Genomic DNA, 22,591 nt, shown 5'->3' on the forward strand with positions numbered 1-22,591 from the left:
AAAGGAACTTTCTCTGCTAATGGAGCCTGGAACCTTTTCTTCAATTCGTATTTTTAGCCAGTTTCCCGGGGCACTGAGAAATTAAGTGATTTGCCCAGTATCGTACAACCATAGGCAAGACTTGAACTCAGATCTTCCTGAATCCTAAGATAGATCTCCATCCAATATGGAACTCTACCTCTCAAATAAACAGATGCTATCACTATACCCATTTTACAGAAGAGGAAATTGAGACACCAAAGGTTTAAGTGATTGCCCACGGACACACAGCTAGGAAGTATCTGAGGCAGGGTTTGAATCTTCCTGGTTTCAAGACCAGCACTCTGTGGACTATGCTATCTAGCTGTCTCTAAACTTTTCTGTGAGATCTATACATACACACAATCTGCATATGTACATATATATACGTATATATGTATATAAATATATATATACACACATACATACAGAAGAAAATGGCAAACAATTCCAGCATCTTTGTCAAGAAAACCCTAAATGAGGTCACAAAGACTCAGACACAACTGATAAATGACTGAAATGACTGACAATTATATATGTGGGCACACACATTTATATACACATGCATATGCATATGTACATGAACACACATGTGCACAAGCACACACATAAGAATTGGCCAGAAATTGAATGCCCTGACTTGGAAGATTTTGAAGGAGGAATGCCTTTTCATTAGAGGCATGGGAGATTCATGCTTTAGGTCCAGGTCAGGCTTTCAGTTCTGAGATCCATAGAATTTTCTATGCTTTCATCTCACTTTTCTCCTTAAGGAATTACTTAAAGACTGAGGAATAGTGGTTTCCTTCAAGTCCCTCAGGTAGGCTACCTACTCCAGAATAAATCTTTGGGTATAAAAGGAGGGACTTGAATTTCAGTGTCCATCCAAGACGTGAATTCTATTATGATCTTATGATTTATATCAGGTGAACCTGGTAAAATTATTTCCCTTTTCTGCCTCAGTTTCTTCATCTATCATATGAGTATAAGAAAGCTTTCTCTGCCTATCTCACAGGATTGAAGAAAGCCTTTTAGCAACAGTAAAGATCTATAAAAATGTGAGCTATTATTATTAAGATTCCTTCTAGCTGTAATATTATATAGTTCTATGGTTCTATAATTTGAGTTTCTCCGGGAAAGCTTCCAGATAAGTAAGGATATTATAGGTGTGTGTGTGTGTGTGTGTGTGTATGTGTGTGTGTGCTGGAAGAAATATGAATGGAGAGAACTTATTTCAAACTCTTGAGGTCATCTGATTCATACCCCTGCCTCCAGGTCGCAATGTATTTAAACCCTCTCAGAGAGAGTATAACCTTTACTATTCTGAAACTTCTGAAGGGAAGAAGGAAGCACAGCTTCCCTCTGTAACACTTTATAATTCACATGACGACTTAGTCATTTCCATCACTTTCATCCACTCTTGAAAATGCATTCACCTGCAGGCTAGTAATATTAGCTACACTTTTATACTAATATGTCTCATATAGGCTAACGTTCACTTGAGATTTAGTGTGTCTGTACTATGGAGAGAAGCAAATATATTTTTTTTTCTGCATTTGCTTGTGCTGTTCAACGATATTATGCTAACAAATTGAATTCTTCTTGACTTCAGTGGATGAAGATACTCATTAGTGCAATTTCTTCTGAGCATATCAATAAACAATATGGATATATATGACTGAGATGACTGAGCAGGGCATCTAATTTACAGCCTTCAGACTTGCCAATGCAAACTAGTTAATCCTTAATAAGCATGTTTTCAGGAATCATTTGCATTTGCTTAACATATGTATGATAAATATATTTAAATTAAATGTCTTTTTAAGACACCTTGTCTCTGAGACAAGAACTGTGTTTTTCTGCCCCAGGAGAAAACTTTATGCCTAGGTGATAAAAGGAAATGGGAGACAACATGTCCTTCCAAAGGTTAAGTTTCCTCTTTAACAATAGCCAACAGTAGCCAACTCTTCTTAGTGCCACTTGGGTCATGCCATTTCTTTGCTCAAAAGTCTTCAATGGTTTTTCATTACCTATAGAATTAAAATCCAAATTTCTTTACCTGACATTCAAGGTCTTACCAGATGTGAACACAACCTACTTCTTCAATTTTATTTCTTATTAATCCCATTTATCAACTGGATTTTCCACTCAAACTAATTTACTAACTGTTCCCTAACATTCCTAGTATATTTCTAGAAGTTCTCAGGCTTTTTGTCCATACTGCTCTCTTTTCCTAGAAAGATTTACTCACTCCTCTCCATCTATCGTTGAGGCCCAATTCAAGTACCATATCCTCTATGAAACATTCCCCAATAATTTTAACTTTTAATGGTCTCTTCCTTTTCAACTCTTAAAATAATTATTTTCTGTCCCCTTTTTACTTACTAAATAATGCTTTGTAATATATCTTATATTTCCTTCTATTGCTTATGGAACTTATAATAGAAGTATAGATAATAGTTTTAGAGCTGGAAGTGTCCTTAGAGGCCATCTAGTCCAAATCCCTTATTTTACACATGAAGACACTCAGGACTAAAGAGGTTACATGACTTTTGCTTGAGTAGTACAGATCTATTATTGAACTCAGTGCCCATTCCATTCCATCCCTTTGTGTTTGTAAGTATCATGATCCAAATTAGACTGTGAGCCCCACAAAGGAAATTGTCATATTTTCATAGGATTAGAGATTTGCAGAATTTAAGAGTTATAATGGCCCTCAGTAGTCACATGGCCTAACCCATACCTGAAAGGAATCCCTGTGATTACAAAGTTCATCAAGAATGCTTAGGAATGCTCTATTTCATTAACGATCCCCCTTCAAGGCTTACGTTTAATTTTTCTGGGTAAATTCTTGGTTGTAATTCATTATCTTTTGCCTTTTAGAATATCATAACCCATGCCTTCCACTCATCTAGTGGGTTCCTGCTGAACCTTGTGTGAACCTGGCTTTGACTCCTCAGTATTTGAATTCTTTCTTTCTGGATACTTATAGTCTTTTTCTTTGAACTGGAAGCTCTGAAATTTGACTATAGTGTTCTTGAGAGTTTTCATTTATTTTCCAGAAGATGACTAGTGAATTCTTTATATTTTTACTTTGCTTTTTGGTTCTATCTGTATTGTTTTTTTCATCTGATTTCTTGAAATATGATGTTTAGGTTCTTTTTTGTTGTTGTTATGGCTTTCAGGAAGTCCAATTATGTTAAGCTATCTCTTCATGTTCTGTTTCCCAGGTCAGTTAAACTTTTTTTTTAATATATATTAGGTACCTTTCATTTCTATTTTTTCGGTCTTTTGACTTTATTTCAATATTTCTTATTTTCTTATAGATCCATTCATTAACTTCTGTTTCATCAATTATAATTTTCAAGAGGTTGCTTGGTTAATGTTTTGTTTCTTTTATGCTAAGCTGCAAATTTTCTTTTCAGTTCTTTCTTCTGTAGCTCTCATTTCTTTTGTAATACTCTCTTTCAATACTCTTATTTCATTTATAAAATCATCTTAACTCCTTTTAAAAAGTGTTTTCTTCATTTTATCCAGGAATTCTAGTTTAATTTGTGTAACAGCTATGTTTTTCTTTGAGGTTATTCTTGGATTTCCCAATTAAGATTTGGTATGGTATGTTATATTTTCTAGTTCTTTGTCAGATATTTGTAAGGGGAAACTGAGCTGTGTTGCTTCCTCCTACCGTGCCATTTTGACTTGAAGTCACTATAAAATATACTCAGTAAGCAGTCATACATCCTTTGGTTGAAGACCTCCTATGAAAGGGGATCTTACTACCACAAAAGGCAACTAGTTTCACTTTTGGACAGCTTTAAATAATATAAGGTTTTTCTAAATATGCCTCATTGAAATGTCTACCCATTGTTCTTAGTTATTCCCTCTGGCTAAAGAGAACAAATTTAATCCTTCCATGCGGCAGACCTTCAAATAGTTGAAAATAGCCATCTGAGTCTTCTCTTCTACAAGCTAAACATTCCCATTTCCTTCAATTAGTTTTCATATGACATGGACTTAAGACCCCTCACCATTCTGACTGCCCTCTTCTGGGCACTCCCCTGTTTATCAGTGTCTTTCTTACACTGTAGTGCCTAGAACTGAACATAATGACTGCAAATATGATCTTTTTTTTTCCTTTTTTGGAGGGCAATTTGGGGTTAAGTAACTTGCCCAAGGTTACACGGCTAGTGTTTTTGTGTGGGTGTTCAGTGTCTCAGGCTGGAACCGAACTTGGGTCCTCCCGACTCCAGGGCCAGTGCTTTACTCACTGTGCCACCTAGCCACCCCTGCAGACGTGATCTTACCATGGTATATAGTTCAGATGGATTGTCACCTCCATATTCTTTATGCCTTTCTTAAATGGAACCCCAAATCACATTGCTTTTTTTTAGGGTGGGGGAAAGGTAGGGGAATTTGCCATATCACACATAGGCAGGCCACCTGTTAACTTTTGCAGATAAGCTGCTGTTTAATCATGCCTCTTTTATCTTGAACTTATGAAACTGATTTTGTGAACCCAACCAATACTTTCCACTTATCCCAACTGCAGTTCATCTTATGTTATTTATTTCAGTTCTCTTCAGTTCAATATCTTTTTGTATTCCAACTTATGTAACAGATTGACCGACCTATTTCTCCCAGTTTTGTGTCATCTTCAAATTTAATGAGCATGCCACCTATGCCTTTATCTAAATCAATGACAAAAGATAACAGGGAAAAGCACAGACTCCAGGGGCACTCCACTGTAGACTTCTTGCCAAGTCTACATTGAACAAAGATTACTCTTTGGATCTGGCCAACGAGCCAATCTAATTGGATTCCTGTCTGGTCTACAGCTCTCCACTTTTCTATGATAATAGTATGAGAGACTAGGAAATGACTGAAATCTAGGTAAACTATAAAATCATCTAGAGAAGGAAAGATTAAAACACTCTAGTATCTTTGCCAAGAAAATTCCAAATGGGATTAGAGAGTTGGACACAACTGAAACGACTCAACAGCAACAAATACAAATTAAATTGTACAGTTATCCCTTTCACATTGGGAGGTTTAGGGGTGCAGGGCCCCCCATGATCTGGAAAATCTGTGTAAAATTTCTTCACACTAGAGAAGGTCTGACTTTTTTCTTTTTCTTTTACAGGGTGTTTACAGTGTATTATTATAAAATTTGGGTTAAGTATTTGATTTGGTCATAGGTTCTGTATTGTCTTTTGGCCTTTGTGTGTCTTCTGGAGCTTCTGAAAAACTACCCCCAACATTCATATCTGATTCCTTATGCTGACCCATGATATATTGACACTGAGGTGGAGAAAATCTCATTGTGATAGGGATAACTATATTTTAAGCATTTCCCTTGGTCTACCACTTTTAATAAGCCCATCAAAATAAAGAAATAGAATTAGTCTAGCATGACCTGGCCCTTAGGAGTCTCTGCTTCTCTTTACTAGGTATTCATTGACATTAAGGTGTGTGTTCTAGATTTTCCCCAGAAATAGAAGGTAAGGTCACTAATATATAGTTTGCATACTGTTTTCTTCCCTTCTTTAAAGATCGGAGCATTTGCTCCTCTCCGGTATTATAGCACTTCTCCCTTTCTTTTTGGGGGTTAATTTGTTGTTGTCATCCTTTTTTATGTTTTTTTTCTTCTCTTTTTTTATTTTTTAGTTTACATTATTCATTTCCACAAGATTTTAAGTTACAAACTTTCTCCCCAATTTTACCTAACCACCACCCCAAAATAGTGTTCCCACTGAATATCCCCTCCCCCAATCTTCTCTCTTCCATGTCTTCCCCCATTCCCCCTTCAACTTTCCAGTGGGCCATAGTGGATCTCTATGCCCCAGTGTCTGTATATCTCATTTCACAGTTACATGTAAAACAATAATAATAATAATCTGTATATATATTTTAAACATTTAATTTTAAAACTTTGGATTCCATATTCTTTCCCTTCCTCCCTTGTCACCCACCCTCACTGGGAAGATAAGCAATTCAATATAGGTTGTACATGTGTTGCTGTGCAAAACATTTCCATAGAGGATATATTATGAAAGACTGACTATATTTCCTTCCACCCTATCCCACAACCCACTTGTTCTATTCTTTACTTTGATCCTGACCCTTTTCAAAAGTGGGTGCTTCCAACTTCCCTCCCCCCAAGCCTGCCCTCCCTTCCATTATCCCCCCTCTCTTCCCCTTCCCCTCTACTCTCTGTAGGGTGAGATACCCTATTTAGTACATATGTCATTCCCTCCCTAAGCCAAATTCAATGAGAATAAGTTTGACCCATTCCCTTTTGCCTTCCTGCTCTTCCCCTCCTTTGTAACCATTTTCCCTTGCCTCTTCTGTATGAGATAGTTTACCCCATTCTGTCTCTCCCCATCTCCTCTGATTATATTCCTCTCTCACCTCTTAATTTCACCTTTTAAGTGTCATCCCTTCCCATTCAATTGGTCCTGTGCCCTCTGCCTATGTATACCTGTACACACATATATATATACACACTCACTTATGTATTCATATGCCCATATACACCCTATATAGACATATATATGTATGTATACATATACATACATTCATATATACACATATATGTACATACACATTTATATTCCCTTCAACTATTCTCACACTGAGAAAATTTTCATAAGTTACAATTATTGTTTTTCCATGTAGGAATGTAAAGAGTTTAACTTTGATAAGTTCCTTATGATTTCTTTTCCCTGTCTACTTTCTCAAGCTTCTCTTGCTGCTTGTATCTTAATGTCAAATTTTCTATTCAACTGTTTTTTTCATCAAGAATGATTCAAAGTCCTCTATTCCACTGAATGACCATGTTTTCCTCTGCAACATGATACTCAGTTTTGCTGGGTAAGTGATTCTTGGTTTTAATCCCAGCTCCTTTGACCTCTGGAATATCATATTCCAAGCCCTTAGATCTCTCAGCATAGAAGCTACCAGGTCCTGAGTTATCCTGATTGTGTTTCCACAATATTGAAATTGTTTCTTCCTGGCTGTTTGTAATATTTTCTCCTTGATCTGGGAACTCCACAACCTGGCTATAATATTCCTAGGAGTTTTCTTTTTGGTTTCTTTTTCAGGAGGTGGTCATTGGACTCTTTCGACCTCTATTTTACCCTCTGTTTCTAAAACATCAGGGCAATTTTCCTTGAGAATTTCTTGAAGGATGATTTAATTTTTTTTCAAGGATGATTTCTTTTTTTGATCATGGCTTTCAGGTAGTCCAATAATTTTTAAATTATCTCTCCTGGATCTATTTTCCAGGTCAGTGGTTTTTCCAATGAGATATTTCACATTGATTTCTATTTTTTCACTTGTTTGGATCTGTTTAATAGTATCTTGTTTTCTCATAAAGTCACTAGCTTCCATTTGCTCCAATCTAATTCTGAAGGAATGATTCTCTTCAGTGAGTTTTCAGATTCTTTTTCTATCTGGCAAATTTGACTTTTTAAGGCATTCTTCTTCTCATTGCCTTTTTGAGCCTTTTTTGACATCTGAGTTAGTCTATTTTTTAAGGTATTTTCTTCAGTCAGGTTGTTGACTCTCGTTTCATAATTTTCTTGCATCATTCTCATTTCTCTTCCCAATTTTTCCTCCACTTCTCTTATTTTGTTTTCAAAATCCTTCTTAAGGTCCTCTATGGCCTGTAACCAGTTTGTATTTTTCTTGGAAGCTTTTAGTGCAGGAGTTCTGACTTCGCTGTCTTCCTCCTGTTCCATGCTTTGATCCTTTTTGTCTCCAAAATAGGAGTGTAAAGTTGGATTGCTCTTTTTCCTTTGCTTCCTTTGCTTGCTCATGTTGCCACTCAATTACTTGACTTTTGAGCCTTTTGCCACAGTACAACTCTGTTACCATACAGGGCAGCATTATCCCAAATGCTGGGGTTTTCGCAGCTGCTGGTGGTATTAGTTGGGTGCCCTCTGTGAAGCCTCCACACACTCTGGCAGACTGCTCACTCATCCCAGGATCTCCACCCTAGACCCCAATCCAGATCGAAGCATGTTAAAGCAAGAGCTATTACCCCTCAGACTGGTCGCTTGGCCCCCTACACACTGCAGGCCAGGAGTTCTGAAGAAGCCACAAGGCAGCAGCTGCACAGCCACAGTGCCTCAGCCACTTCTCACCCTGGGGTCAAAGGCTAATCACAGGTATTCCCAGGTCCCAAAGTCCACACTGCACTGACCTCTCACTTTGTCCTTGGCATCTATGGGTTGATAATTCTGGAAACCACCACAGCCACTGGTGATCTGAACTCCCTCCAGCTGGCACTGGTCAGGCCACCCTGAGGCTAGAACCTTGGGCTCACATGGGACGGGGCTCTGCTCCCAGAGCTCTGCGCTGGCTGCTTCCTGTTGACCTGCTGGGCTGTCCTCAGTTGGAGATTAGCTTCTCTGTGTCATTTTGTGGATTCTGTAGCTCCAAAGTTTTCATATTGTACATGAATTGGAGGAGGTGGGAGCCAGAGCCCCTCAGAAGTCCTGTTTGTACTCCGCCATCTTGACTCCTCCCCAGCACTTCTCCCTTTCTCAATTATGATGATGATATTTCAATGATATTTTAATATATTTCAAAGATATTTCAATGATATTTCAAAGGTCACTGACAGTAGTTTGGCAATCACATCTGCCAGTTCCTTCAATGTCCTAGGATGTAGTTAACCTGGACCAGGTGACTTGAATCCATTAAGGGCAACTAGCTGCCATCTGTTTTTAGCAAGTGTTTGCTTTTTTTGGAGGGGAGGAGTGGGGGTTCTTGGTATTTAGTATTAAAGTAAGTCTTCATGCATAGTAGGAGCTTAGCAAAGAATTATTGCTTAGCAATAACTATATCCATTTTCTTTTAGGTGTTTGGAACTTAATTTCAGTTTCACAGAATTCACTGTTTGGAACTTGTTGATATGGTTGACCAGGAAGCCCAAATGGTAGATTCTTATATCATTATCATTCCCATCATCATCATTGTATATAGAATTTGCATAGTCCTTAAAGTTTTCAAAGTATTTTATTATCTCATTTGATCCTCACAAGTACTCTGGAAAGTAGGTGCTATTATTTTCCCCATTTTTAGAGATGAGAAAACTAAGGCAAACAAGTTAAGTGACTTATCTAGGGTCATACAGCTATTGAGTATGAGTTAGAATCTGAACTCAGGTCTTTCTGACTCTAAGTCTGAAAGACAAATATATAATATTGGTGGAGACCACCAATTCCCTTAATGGACATTTTTTAATGAAGCGTTAGTTTTCCACAATAGACAAGGCTGCCACTCATTACAGAAAGTTCTAGGACACTTCCATGCTGGGAACTATTCCTCCCATCCGGTGTCTTGTGACTGGACATGGGAGAGTGGGGGTAGGAAATGAGGAGAATGTAATTGAATGGAACAAGAGTGGGCGGTCTGGACATGAGAATTTAGTAGCTTTTTGGAGCAGCAAGTAGTGAAGTGACCTAGAGCTGAAAAGTTCCAGAACAATAGGTGTGGGCAAATAGGAGAAGTCAATAAGACTTTGGGAGCCTCTGTTATTAGGGCAATAACATGTTACCTCTTCAGGCTAGAGCCACAGAAGAACCTTCAGGGGTCATCCACCCCGAAGCCTGCTCCACAGAGACTAGAAGGAATCAAATTTTAAGAGAAGACAATTTTACGTCCTAATTTTCAGTATTCTAGTCAGATGAGTGAGTCAAGAGTGATTACATCCTCTTCCAATAGTGGAGGAAGCAGAAGGATTAAAGAAAAATTTACTCACCATTACCCAGGAGACCTGAGATGGGGCAGCCATTTGGTACATGGGTGCAGAGAACAGTTGCCATCTGATTCAATTCAATGTTATATACTTTTTCCTTATCCTTCTTTAATTCAATGGTTTTTTTTTTTTTTTTGCTTCATCATTCATGTGCCCTTTGCCTGGCATAGAAATGTATGAGTGGAACCTCTAGGCCTGCTGAATGAAAACACAGAAAGTAATGTAACTGTGGTACTGGTTTATGTTATTTAACTTTAACTGGGTCTTCACTACCGCATGGAAATTCTTTTATTCCTCTCTGATGAACTCTGTCACTACAAAGTGACTATTTCAAACCTTTTCCTCCTTCTTTAAGGTTGTTACACCAATTCACCTCCTCCCTCATCTTCTCAACAGAATACTTTGCTAATGTTGAACAATGCTTCTTTCAGATTTGTTTGTTTATATTCTTTGACCATTTATTTATCTATCTATTGGGGGAAATGTTTGTTTCTTCACCAACTTTTTCTCAATTCTCATCTCTTTTATCTTTTGATGTTGCTGACCGCTCTTCCTCTTCCTGGGTAGTGTTACTGTCTGAGTTTTTGTAACAGCTTTCTCTTGGTTGTTCCCTATTTGCCTGACTACTCCTTTTCTGGTTTTCCATTCTGTTACTACCCACTAAATGTGGACTTCCCTTAAGGCTCTGTCCTGTCTGCTTTATTTTGTCTCTCAAATTTACATACATGTATATGTACATATATGTATGTGCACTGCATAGTAAAATATAATCTAGATTTGTATACACATGCATATATGTAAACAAATATATGCATACACATCTACATGCACATATATTTTATATATACATACATAAACATACATCTATATGTATATACACATATGTAAATTCTCATTCTTAAATTCCAGTTTTATACTACCAACTACTTGTCAAACATCTTCAACCAAACATCTTTGAGGCTTCTGACCATGTCATACCTTTACTCAATAAATTCCACTGGCTCCCTGTTACCTTTAGGATCAAATAAAAAATCTTTTGTTTGGTGTTCAAGGAGCCTTGTGATCTGTCCCTTCCCCTTTTCCCAGTTTTCCACTTTTATGTCCCTTCCACCATGTACTCTCTGATGCAACAATATCCTCTTTGCTCTTCTTTAAATAAGAGAGTCCATTGCCACACTTGGGGACATTTTCTCCAGCTGTTCCCCAAGCATAGGACACTCTCCCTCCTCATCTCCACCTCCTGACTCTCCATCCTTCCTTCTAGTCTTTGCTAAAATCTCCCTTCTACAGGAAGCCTTTCTATATCCCCCCAAATTCTTGTGTCTTCTCTCTGTTGATTCTTTCCTATTTATCTTATATAAAGGTTGTTTACACCTAGACATTTGCATTCTGTCTCCCCCTTCAGATTGTGAGCTCCTCAAGGTCAGGGACTGGCTTTTGCCTTTCTTTGCATCTCCAGGTCTTGCCTGATACATAGTAGGCTTAATAACCACTTACCAACTCACTGACCTCCAACTCAACCTATCCAAAGAAGAAGTTGTTACATTTAAATGAAAACTTCTCTCTCCTCTAACCTTTCCTATTCTTGTTGAGGATGCTACCATTCTTCTATTCACAGTCACCTTTGACTCCCCATCCTTCTCCTTCACTTTTGTTCTCCAATGCATTGCTTAGCTTTGTTCACCCTACCTCTACAATATGTCAGATCTCTATTTATATGGCTGTTGCACTAGTCCAGGTTCATATCTCCTTCTTCCTTAATTATTATAATAGCCCCTTTTCTTTGAGTCTCTAGGCAGCTAGTGGTGTAACGGTTAGAGTACTAAGCCTAGAAGCAGAAAGAACTGAGTTCAAATCCAGACTCAGACACTTAGCTATGTGATCCTGGGCAAATTATTTAATCCATGTCTGCCTTACTTTTCCTCCACTATAAAATAGAGGATAATATTAGCACTTCCAGGTTTGTTGTGATAAATAAATGAGATACTATTTGGAAAGTACTTAGCAGAGTGCCCACAACATAGTACTCATTTAATAAATGCTCATTTTCTTCCTTTCCTTCTTCCCTTTTTCCTCCTTTCCCTCCCTCTCTTCCTTCCCTTCACCTTTTTCCCTCCCTTTCTTCCTTCCTTCTTCCCTCCCTCCTTTTTTCCTTCTTTCCTTACTTCTATCCTCCCTCCTTCCCCCTTCCTTTCTTCTTTCTTTCCCTCTCTAGTCCATTCCCTACATAAGCTACTAAATCAATATTCTTAAAATACAGATCTGACCATGACATTCATTTATTCAAAAATCTTCAGTGGCTCTTTATTGGCTCTAGGTTAAAATACAAAATCCTTACCCTGGCATTTAAAGCCCCACAATCTAATTCCTACAAACCTCTGTTACTCTGCTTCACACATTTCATTTCCAGTCACATTTGCCAGCTTACTGTTGCTTGTACATGATATTCTTTCTCCTATCTCCATGCTTTTGCCCAGGTAATCTCCCATATCTGGAATGGACACTCTCACCTCAATTTCCTACAATCCGTAGCTTCTTTCAAAACACAGGTCAAGTGCTAATTCATTGAAGCCTTTCTTCTTCCACATAGGAGTGTCCTCTTTGACACTCTCCTCTCTCATTGTTAGTATTTTGCCCCTCTTTTTTTTTAAGCAATTGGGGTTAAATAACTTGCTCAAGGTTACACAGCCAGGTGTTTCTGGGTGGATGCTAAGTGTCTGAGCCTGGATTCGATCCCCAGGTCATCCTGACTCTGGGGCTGGTGCTCTCACTCACTGTGCTACCTGGCCACCCCAATTTTGCCCCTTTTAAAATTACTTTGTGTCTCACTTGTTGTTGTTGTTCTTAGTCATTCCAGTCATGCCTGAATCTTTGTGAGTCCGTTTGGAGTTTTCTTGGCAAAGATACTATGCCATTTCCCTCTCCAGATCATTTTAGAGATAAGGAAACTGAGACAGAGTTTAAGTGACTTGCCCAGCATCACACCAATAGTATCTGAGGTCAGATTTGAATGCTGGTCTTCCTGACTCCAGGTTCACCCCAACCCTATCCACTGTGCTACCTAGTTAGCCCCTGTATCTTACTAGTCAATAATAAAGAGTCAGTAAACATATACTGAACACCAATTATGTTCTAGAGTCTGTGCTAAGCCTCTGGGGATACCAGTACTAACAAGAAAGGCATTTTCTGCCCTTGAGGAGTTTATAATCCAAGATGACAACTCACTAAAGAAAGCTACAAAGTTATGGGAGTACTTGAGAGTGGGGCAGGGGAAGATACCTGGTGGTGGGACCTGGTGGAGAAATCAAAGAAGTCTGCAAGGAGTCCAGCTAGCTGGGAAATGAACAAGTATATGACATATTGACCTTTAGAGTATAAGCTTCTTAAGGCAGAAATTTCATTTTGATCTTTGTAACCCCAGCTGCCTAGAACAATTCCTTGCATAGAGCGGCACTTAATACACGCTTGTTGTTAAATGGTTATTAATGCTTGTTAATGGTTGTAAATGCTTGTTGTTGAATAGAATTTGATTGAACCTATTTCACAGAATTAGTAGGTTAAGAAGCATTTATTAAATACTCACAATGTGTTAGACATTCTGCTAAGAGCTGGGGATATAAAGAAAGGATAGAATAAGTTAAAATACACAAAGCACTTTGTAATCACAAATGCTAACTATTATTATCCCTTTTGATGATGGAAACCAGGCCTCTTGACTCTGGGACCAGTACTCTTTACTCCAAATCCTGTAATAGAGACTGAGTTACTAGACAATGTGAATAAGTTAACCTATTTTTACAATCTTTCACCTAAATTCTGTTTTTGATTTTCCATGTTTCATCTCTACCCCAGATCCCCAGCTTCCAGAAACCAGTACATTCTAAGACCTTTATACTCCATTTTGCATCTGCTGCCCTGCCTAGTTTCATCTCAATGGAACAAGATGCCATCTGCTGCCCTGTCTCCCTTCCCCCTCACCTTTCCTGCCTCCTTTTATGTGCTGTTTCTCTCTTTAGATTGTAAACTCTTTGTCTGACCCATAGTAGGAGCATAATAAATGTTTATTGGATCATGTTGAACCTTGTCAGGGAGACCTAAGCAGGCTTATCCTATTTGTATTCCACACTGGGTCCATTGGACGAAAGTCTCTTTGACTTTTTTTTTTTTAAGCAATCGGGGTTAAGTAACTTGCTCAAGGTTACACGGCCAGTTATTTTTGGGTGTGGTGCTGAGTATCTGAGCCCGGATTTGATCCAGGTCATCCCGACACTGGAGCCAGTGCTCTTACTCGCTGAGCCACCTGGCCACCCCTAAGCAATTGGGGTTAAGTAACTTGCTCAAGGTTACACGGCCAGGTGTTTCTGGGTGGGTGCTGAGTGTCTGAGCCCAGGATTCGATCTCCAGGTCTTCTCAACACTGGCGCCGGTGCTCTTACTCATTGTGCTACCCTGGCTGCCCCGACTCTTTGACTTTTCTAAACTTAGGAGTTCACGGCGAGAAGGAATGTCCTAAAGGTGAGCTGAGAGAAGTCAGGTGATGAGAAAAGGCCCATATTCCCAGCACTCAAATCCTCCTTGAACATAATGCCTTCTCTCTTGGGGGATATCTTCCATTAGAAAGGTTACTTGGAAATGCTTCCAACGGTGAGGGGGCATGGTTTTGAAGGATATTCCCCTTCCCTCACCATTCCTGTATTGCTTTTTGCTTCTCTTTATATTATTGTAAAATTGGGGGGAAAATGAGTACTTGGAGAAAACCATGAAAGTGAGAGATAACTCTAATTTTAAATTCATTGCTTAGCAGACTGGGGCCCTTCTCTATTAGGAATACAGCTGGAGAGAAAAACATGGGAAGCCCGATTTAGGTGTTAGCCATAGGACCATAATGCATGACCACATATCAGTGTGAATAAAGTTAGAAATAAAGGGGAATTGCCTTTCTCTCAGATGTACTCTTCAGAAAATGGCCTGTGTCACACATCGGGTTATTGCTGACATTGCCATTTGATGGAAGGACTACCTGTGGAAGGCTGCTGCATCTTCTGCCTCTAAAAAAAAACAAGCAGATGGCAGGGAATTGGACTGAGCAGAATTTGACTTGGGGAAATTATTTTGTAAGTGTATGTAGGATGGGATGGAGATGGGAATACACAGCAAGAGAAGGGAAGGGGTCAAATGGAACAGGTTATTTGGAGCATGGCCACAATAATCCAGGTACAATGGGGTGAGGGCCTGAATAAATGATCAGCATGCCTATTATGTGCTGGGGATACAAATACAAAACTGAGAGTTTCTGCCCTCAAGGAACTTCTATTCTATAGCTGGGTCACCTTGGGCAAATCACTGAATCCCAATTGCCTGCCTCCCCCCTCAACCCCCCCCCAAAAAAAAAGCAAAAAAAAGGAAAAGAAAAGGAACTTCTATTCTACCTTGGGGATACAACATGTTGATAAATTAGTAAATATTGGGGTCATACAAAATACATAAAATTTAGGGGAGGTACTGCCACCTGGGGGAATCAGGAAAGGTCCCTAGAAAGAGATGGCATTTGAGCTGGGAAGACAAGGGTAGCAGGGAAGGAAAGGAATAGATACAGAAAGACATTGGAAAGGAAAACTCAGTTGAACTTGTTGTCTTATTAAATGGGGGCCATCCTGACCTACTTGCTGTTCTCCATACACAATGCTCCATCTTTCATCTCCATGTCTTTGCACTGGATATTAACCATGCCTGCTTCATTCCAATCTCAGACTCTTAAAATCACTGATCTACTTTTAAGACTTGGCTCAAACTCCTTCTCTTCCAAGGGGCCTTTCCTCATCCCTCCAGCTGCCAGTTCCATTCTTTTAAGCAGGGTTTCTTAACTTGGAGTCTGGTCCATGGACAGATTTCAGGAAGTCTGTAACCCTAGATGGGAAAATTGAGCATTTCCTTCAATTATGAATGTAGGTAACAAACATCATTCTGAAGAGTCCACAGGCTTCCACAGACTGTCAACGGGGTCCATATCATTCACAAAAATGGTTTAAGAACTTCTAAAATTTACTTTCCATCTACTCTGTATTTATTATGTATGTTCAGATTTATGTGTGTTGTCTCCCCTATTAGAATGTACGAACCTTGAGAGCAGGCTTTCTTTTTACTTTTTTTTTTAGTATCTCCAAAGCTTAGTATAGTGAACATTAAGAAATGTTTGTGGATTAATTGGGTGATTCCTTTGAAGGAGATGACGGTCTCTTTCCAGGATCCTGTATGAACATTGCCTTCCTGTTGATTTCCTTCTTATCCCTTTCTGTTTTTCCCTCTGTTTATCAGAAAAACTTTTGTGTTCTATGGGTTGTACTTTTAGGATCCTAGGATTTAGAGCCTAAAGGTATGTTAGAGACTAGTTAACCCAATCTCTTTATTTTATAGATAAGAAAATGGAGAATGAGAAATGGTAAATGACTTAACTGGACAGTTAGGTGGCACAGTAGGTAGAGCATCAGGCCTGGAATCAATGAGACCTGACTCGAATATAGCCTCAGTCACTTACTAGCTGTGTGACCCTGGGCAAGTCATTTAATCCTGTTTACCTCAGTTTCTTCATTTGTAAAATGAGCTCAGTTTCCTCATCTGTAAAGTGTTCTAGAGAAGGAAATGGCAAACCACTCTAATATCTTTTCCAAGAAAACCCCAAAGGGGGTCATGAAGAGTCAGACATGATTGAAAAATGACTGAACAACAACAAAATGACTTCTCTAAGGTCATATAGGTTACAAATTACAGAACTCAGATCTGAACCCAAGTCTTTTTATTCCTTGCCTATTCTACATTTTACTCTACTTTGCTTATTCCTAAATTGATCATGTAGATTATAATAGCAATAGTTTATACCTATGTAATATTTCACAACTCACAGCTTTTATTCATACATATGACAAATAATTAGTAAGCACCCACTGTATACAAGAAGATGCAAAGTTTAGATGTGACACACTCCTTCCACTCATAAATTTACAGTCTCTTAAGCCGTAGATACCCCCAAAGATGCATGGTACCAATATGATTAACCCCATTTTAGAGAAGGGAATACTGAAACTCAAGGAATTTAAAAGATTTACACTAGATTGTAAGCTCTGTTGTTGGCATAGTCTGTCTTTTGTCTCTTTTTGTTTCCATAGTGTTTAGCACATAGTAGATACTTAATAAATATTGATTGATTGATGGATTTGTCTATTGTCTTATGACTAGCAAATAGCAAAGCTGGGAGTACAATCTAACTATTCTGACCCCACATTTCATGTTCTAATTACAATGGACTACCTCTGTAGCATCTGCCCTGTTCACCTTGCTCGTTCATTTAAAAGAGATTTCTGAAACAGGAGTTGGCAATGAAATGTATCTGTTCTGTGGTTAATATGGCTGAATCCTGGGAGGCTGGCAAGTTCTGCAAGTTCACCCTTGTGAAAAAGAGACTTAAGGTTATGGTAATTTATAACTTTGAAGGGCCACACTATCCTGGACAGCTTTGCACTTAATTTATACACATGTGAGGGGACAATGTAGGACAGAGAGGACCTTGAGGGTAATTCCAGCAAGAAAGAAGTTTAATTAAAGAGACTTGGATTTCAATCGATAGTGTGACTACCAGGTCAGGTAGCCAGAAGCAAGGTAACAGGGATCAAGAGAGAGTCTGCAAGTCACTAAGAGTGTATTATGACTGTTCAGCATATGTGCCGGGCATCTGTAGCTGGACATAGCAGATATCACTGGGAAGGAACTTAGTCTTGTTGACCATTTAGAAGTAAATAGAAGATTCTAAGGAGACTTAATCCATCAGTCTCCCTAAATATGCCTTTGCATAGGCATTCCCCAGGGCCTAGAATGGTCTCCCTCCTTATCTCTGCCATGTAGAGTCCCTAATTTTCTTCAAAGCTCAGCTAAAGGGTCACCTCCTAGATAAGATCTACCTACCCTGAGCCTCCCAGTGTCTAGTGCCTTCTTAACTAGAGCTGATTTTTCATTGTCTTTGTGTTTCTTTTATGTTGGAGTATGTGAGGTGTTCAAGGACTAGTACCTTTTGAGTGAGGGCATGCCAAGCCCTTTTCAGAGCTACTCATCCACCTTTGATATCTACCTGGCACTCACCTCTCACTTGTGGCTCCAAATCTTATCTGTGCCTGTAGCATTTGCAGTGGTCACACCCTGGTAAAACAAACTAAATGGGCTAAACCTGGTTGAGGGTAACCTACCCATCAGTGAGTTGGGGAGGGGGGTGTCTACCCCAAACATGTGCACACTTCCCCAGCAAAATGAATGAATGAGAACAATTTGTTCCAATAGCTATGAAGGTGGAGCACTTAGAACTTGGTCAGACATTGAAGATGCCAAGGTTTATCTGTTGCTTCTCAGGCCATGGTCAGACATCCTCACTTGTGTCTTGCTACTGGACTTTGGTGACTCTGGAAGAGAGAGTAAGGCTTATGAATCTGTGCAACTCTGCCTCAGTTAAATCCAAGTCATCCATGAGTCAAGACATCACTTCACGATGTCATTAGTCCTCCTTGAAAACAAAGGACAAACAACAACATTATCTTCTTTGTTTACTTATATATGTTGCTCTTGATTTCTCCTCATAGAATGTACCTTCAAGGATGGTAGAGACTGATTTATTTTTATCTTTGTGCCATTATCAAGGTGCTTGCACATAGTAGGGACTTAATAGGTGGTTATTGTATGTACGTGGTTTCCTGCCTTGTACCTTTGCCTGGCATTTTTAATGCCAGAGCACCACAGTATTCATGGCATGAATTGCCTCTCCTCTAAAATAAAACAAAAAATTTTAGTCACTCCCTTTTGCCAAATGAATAAAACACAGACTTTTTAAACTTAATTTCTTTCTGCTTTGTATTTACCACCTTATCTCTTACTACACAATCCCTCTGCTTTGGCCAAACTGCTCTACTCATTATGTTTTGAACATCTCCCCTCCTCATCTTAGGTTACACCATCACTTCTGCCTCAACTGGACTGTCTGTTCTCCCTATTTATCTGAGTGCTGTTCACCCTTTAGGACGTCACCCATATACAGTTTCCTTGATGAAGCCTTTCATAGCAAACCAGCCCACAGTGATTTATTTCCCATTTCTGTACTCCACTAATACTGTCTACTCATCTGTTACTTAGTAAATGCTGCCTTGTGTTACTATTTAACTTTCTGTATGATTATAACCTGTTTCTGCCACTGTGACTGTAAACTTCAAGAGGCAAGGACTATGTTTTTTTTTCTGTTGGCTGTTCTTTATACCCACATCACCCAGCATAGTGCCCCAACCACAGTAGGCATGGAATATCATTTTTATGATAATGAATCAGAGGAGATTTTGGTGAGATATTTTCCCAGGCAGTGTGATCTAGTGGAGAGAGAGCTGTCATTGAAGTTAGGGAGACCTGTATTCAAGTCCTACTACTGATATACATAAGCTGAGTGATTCTGGGTAAGTCACCTATACTTTCAGTGGTCCCAATGACTATAGATGGCAGGCAAGTTGACAAGCTGAGAGTAAAGACAGTTTCTACACTGATTTTCTTATTTTGTTGAAATCTTAGATTCAGACTGAAAGAAGAAAACAGGTCAAGAATTTGTCTCAGTCTCCAAAGGAAGCAGGGTTTAGAGGAAAGTTCTTGACTTGAACTTGGGAGAAACCTTGGTTCAGACACTACTCTGGTATTTATTGGTAGTGGTTCCTAGGCAAGTTAGGTAACCTCTAAGCCTCAGTTTCCTCACATATAAAATGGGGATGCTATCTATAGCACCTGTCTTATTTGTTGTGATTATAAATGTGATCATATATACACACAGATACATATATACATGCACATATAATATGTGCATATGTACACATATATATCACTTTGTAAAACTTAAAGTGTCACATATATGTCAGTTATTATTGTTGGTGTTCACAATGATCACTTCATTTCTCTAGAGTTTCCCAGGAGGAAGTCATCTTGGTGAAAAGGAATTAAAAAAAGAAAAGAAAAGAAAAAAGAAGAGCCTAATTTCTAGGTCTTAACTGAACACAATAACATGACCACTAGAATAAGGTAGGTGTGGAATGAGGGAAAGTGTGTGTGTGTGTATGTGTGTGTGTGTTTATGTGTGTGTGTGTGTGTGTGTGTGTGTGTGGTGGGGGCGGGGTTGGCATTGGGAACCAAAGTAATTTTAAATGAGCTATTCTGGAACAGTCTGGTACTCTTATGAGAAAAGCTCAGGTGTTTGTGGCTTCCTCACCACCCTCCTGGGTTTTGTGCATCTTAGTGAGAGGTTATATCTAGGGTGAAGGCCAGGCTGTGGCTAACTGTTTCTGAGAATGGGTGGGTCTGGTTCGATTCAGTGGTCTGAGAGCTTCCAATGAGGCCATTAGTGAATGATTCACAGTACATTACGGGGAGCTAGAGTACTTAAGGAAGGTATGGAATTGTCTGTGAAATGACTTCATCTTCTCTGAGAGCTATTTTGGTCTGGGGATTGCAGGGGGTGAGGGGGAATCACATTTTGGTTATCTGAAGAAATGGATTTTTGCTTGGGAATCTGACATGATGGTGATAGTGCTTGAAACTGAGGAAATATTCAGTAGATCAACCCAGTGTGGGCACTGGAGTTGTGACTTCCAACCACATGCTAAAGGCACCCATCCTCACTGCCTAGTGTGGATTTGTACAGACTGGGGAAAGATCAGTCAAGGAGGATGAGTTGTCAATAGGCTGGGTTGGTCAATAGTTTCAGAAAGTCATCTTCCTTGGGTGGCACTTCATGTTTAGAGCCCAGCCAGAGATGGCAGAATCAGGTCTGGAGCATTAGAATCATTTTGGATTAGCATTTCTGACTAGAGATTAGTGATGCTCTGACTTAATGAAGTTAATCCCAGCTTTAAGTCATGTGCCCCTAAGCAAATCAATGAATTTTAATATGCATCATAGGGTCCATTGACTTGTAAGAAGGATGAGCCTTTTGTCTTTGAAACCTTGGGAATGTTACTTTCTAAATGAATAATGTGAGGACCTTTTGGGAAGTCCAGGCTTCCTATGGCTAAAAAGCAGTGTGTTTTTTTTTTTTCTATATTCTAATGAAGTGGGTAATGAAGGCCCAGAGTTCCAATCTGAACTCAGACACTTACTAGCTGTGTGATACTGGGTAAGTCACTTTAATCTCTGTTTGCCTCAGTTTTCTCATTTGTAAAATGGAAATAATAATAGCACCTACGTCCCAGAGTTGTGAGGATTGAATGAGATAGTATTTGTAAAGCGATTAGCATAATGCTTAGCAGATAGTACGCACTATATAAATATTAGCTAGTATAAATGCACTCAATTCTATGTTTGTGTGGCTGAAATGCAGGATGTTAGGATATCATGCAGCATGGCTGCCATTGGCTGACACATTTATTCCAACCACAATAGTTGAGTTTGGGATTCTTGAGGGAGAGGATTATATTCTTTTGGATTTCATGCAGTGCGTCCTCTCTCAGCTAGCCGGGATAAAACCTATGTTCTGTTTCCCATCAATAGACCCACATCAAAGAGAAAAGTGCTTTACAATCTTTAAGGAAAGAAACAACCAGTTATTAAATACCCACTCTCTGCTAGGCACAGTGCTAAGTCCTTTACAAATATTATCTCATTTAATTCTCGTAATAGTTCTGGAAGAAAGATGCTATTGACCATTTTACAGCCAAGAACATCGAGGTAGACAGAGTTCAAGTCACTTGCCCAAGGTCACACATCTAGTAAAGTGTCAGAGGCCAGATTTGAACTCATGTCTTCCTGACTCCAGGTGTAGTGCTCCATTGTGCTATCTATCTCACTCCCAGGCCCAAGACAGAACCCTGAAAGATACCTATTTTAAGGATGTGAATAATGAGCCAGCAAAGGATCCTGAGGAGTGCTCTAATGGGTAGGCAGTGCACTAGGAGAGAGGACCCAGGAGGGGAGGTAGTCAGAAGTGTCAAATGCAGCAAATATGGTTAATAAAGCTGAAAACTGAGAAAAGACCATCAGATGTAGCATTGGTAACTTTGGAGAGATCAATTTCAGCTGAGTGCTGAGGTTAGAAATCCTATTGTAAGCCCCACTGAGGAGTGAGAAGGAAGAAAGTGAATAATTTTTCAAGTTTGTCTGGGAAAAAAAGGAAGAAAGATACAGGGTGATAGCTTGAGGGGATGGCAGGATTTAATGAAGATTTTCTGAAGATGTGAAACTTGGGCATGTTTGAAATAGGGAAGGAACCAGTTGCTGGAGGAGACCAGAGATAATGGGATCAATTGCACATGTGGAGGGGTTGACCTTGTCTAGAAAAGGGGCATTTCTCCCCTGGGGACTGGAAGAAATGATGAGTGGAGAAAGATGATGTAAAAGCATTTGGAAATGAAGAGAAAAGGAGAAGAGGAAACTTGCATCAAGCATTTTAATCATTTTGTTATTGTTTTTTTCGTTTACATTGTTGCATCCAACTTTTCTTATGGAGCAGTAATATTTTATTACAATCATGTATTACAACTTCTGTAACTATTGCCAAGTTGAGGGGAATATTCTTTGTTTCTAATTCTTTGCTGCTAGAAAAGTGCTTCTGTAAAGACTTTAGCATGCATAGGCCACTTCTTTCTTCCTTCCTTCCTTCCTTCCTTCCTTCCTTCCTTCCTTCCTTCCTTCCTTCCTTCCTTCCTTCCTTTCTTTCTTTCTTTCTTTCTTTCTTTCTTTCTTTCTTTCTTTCTTTCTTTCTTTCTTTCTTTCTTTCTTTCTTTCTTTCTTTCTTTCTTTCTTTCTTTCTTTC

The sequence above is a fragment of the Petaurus breviceps genome, unplaced genomic scaffold (genome assembly GCF_028583685.1).
Source record: "Petaurus breviceps papuanus isolate PSGF00001 unplaced genomic scaffold, PetGlider_PUasm1.0 171, whole genome shotgun sequence".
Lineage (NCBI taxonomy): Eukaryota > Metazoa > Chordata > Mammalia > Diprotodontia > Petauridae > Petaurus > Petaurus breviceps.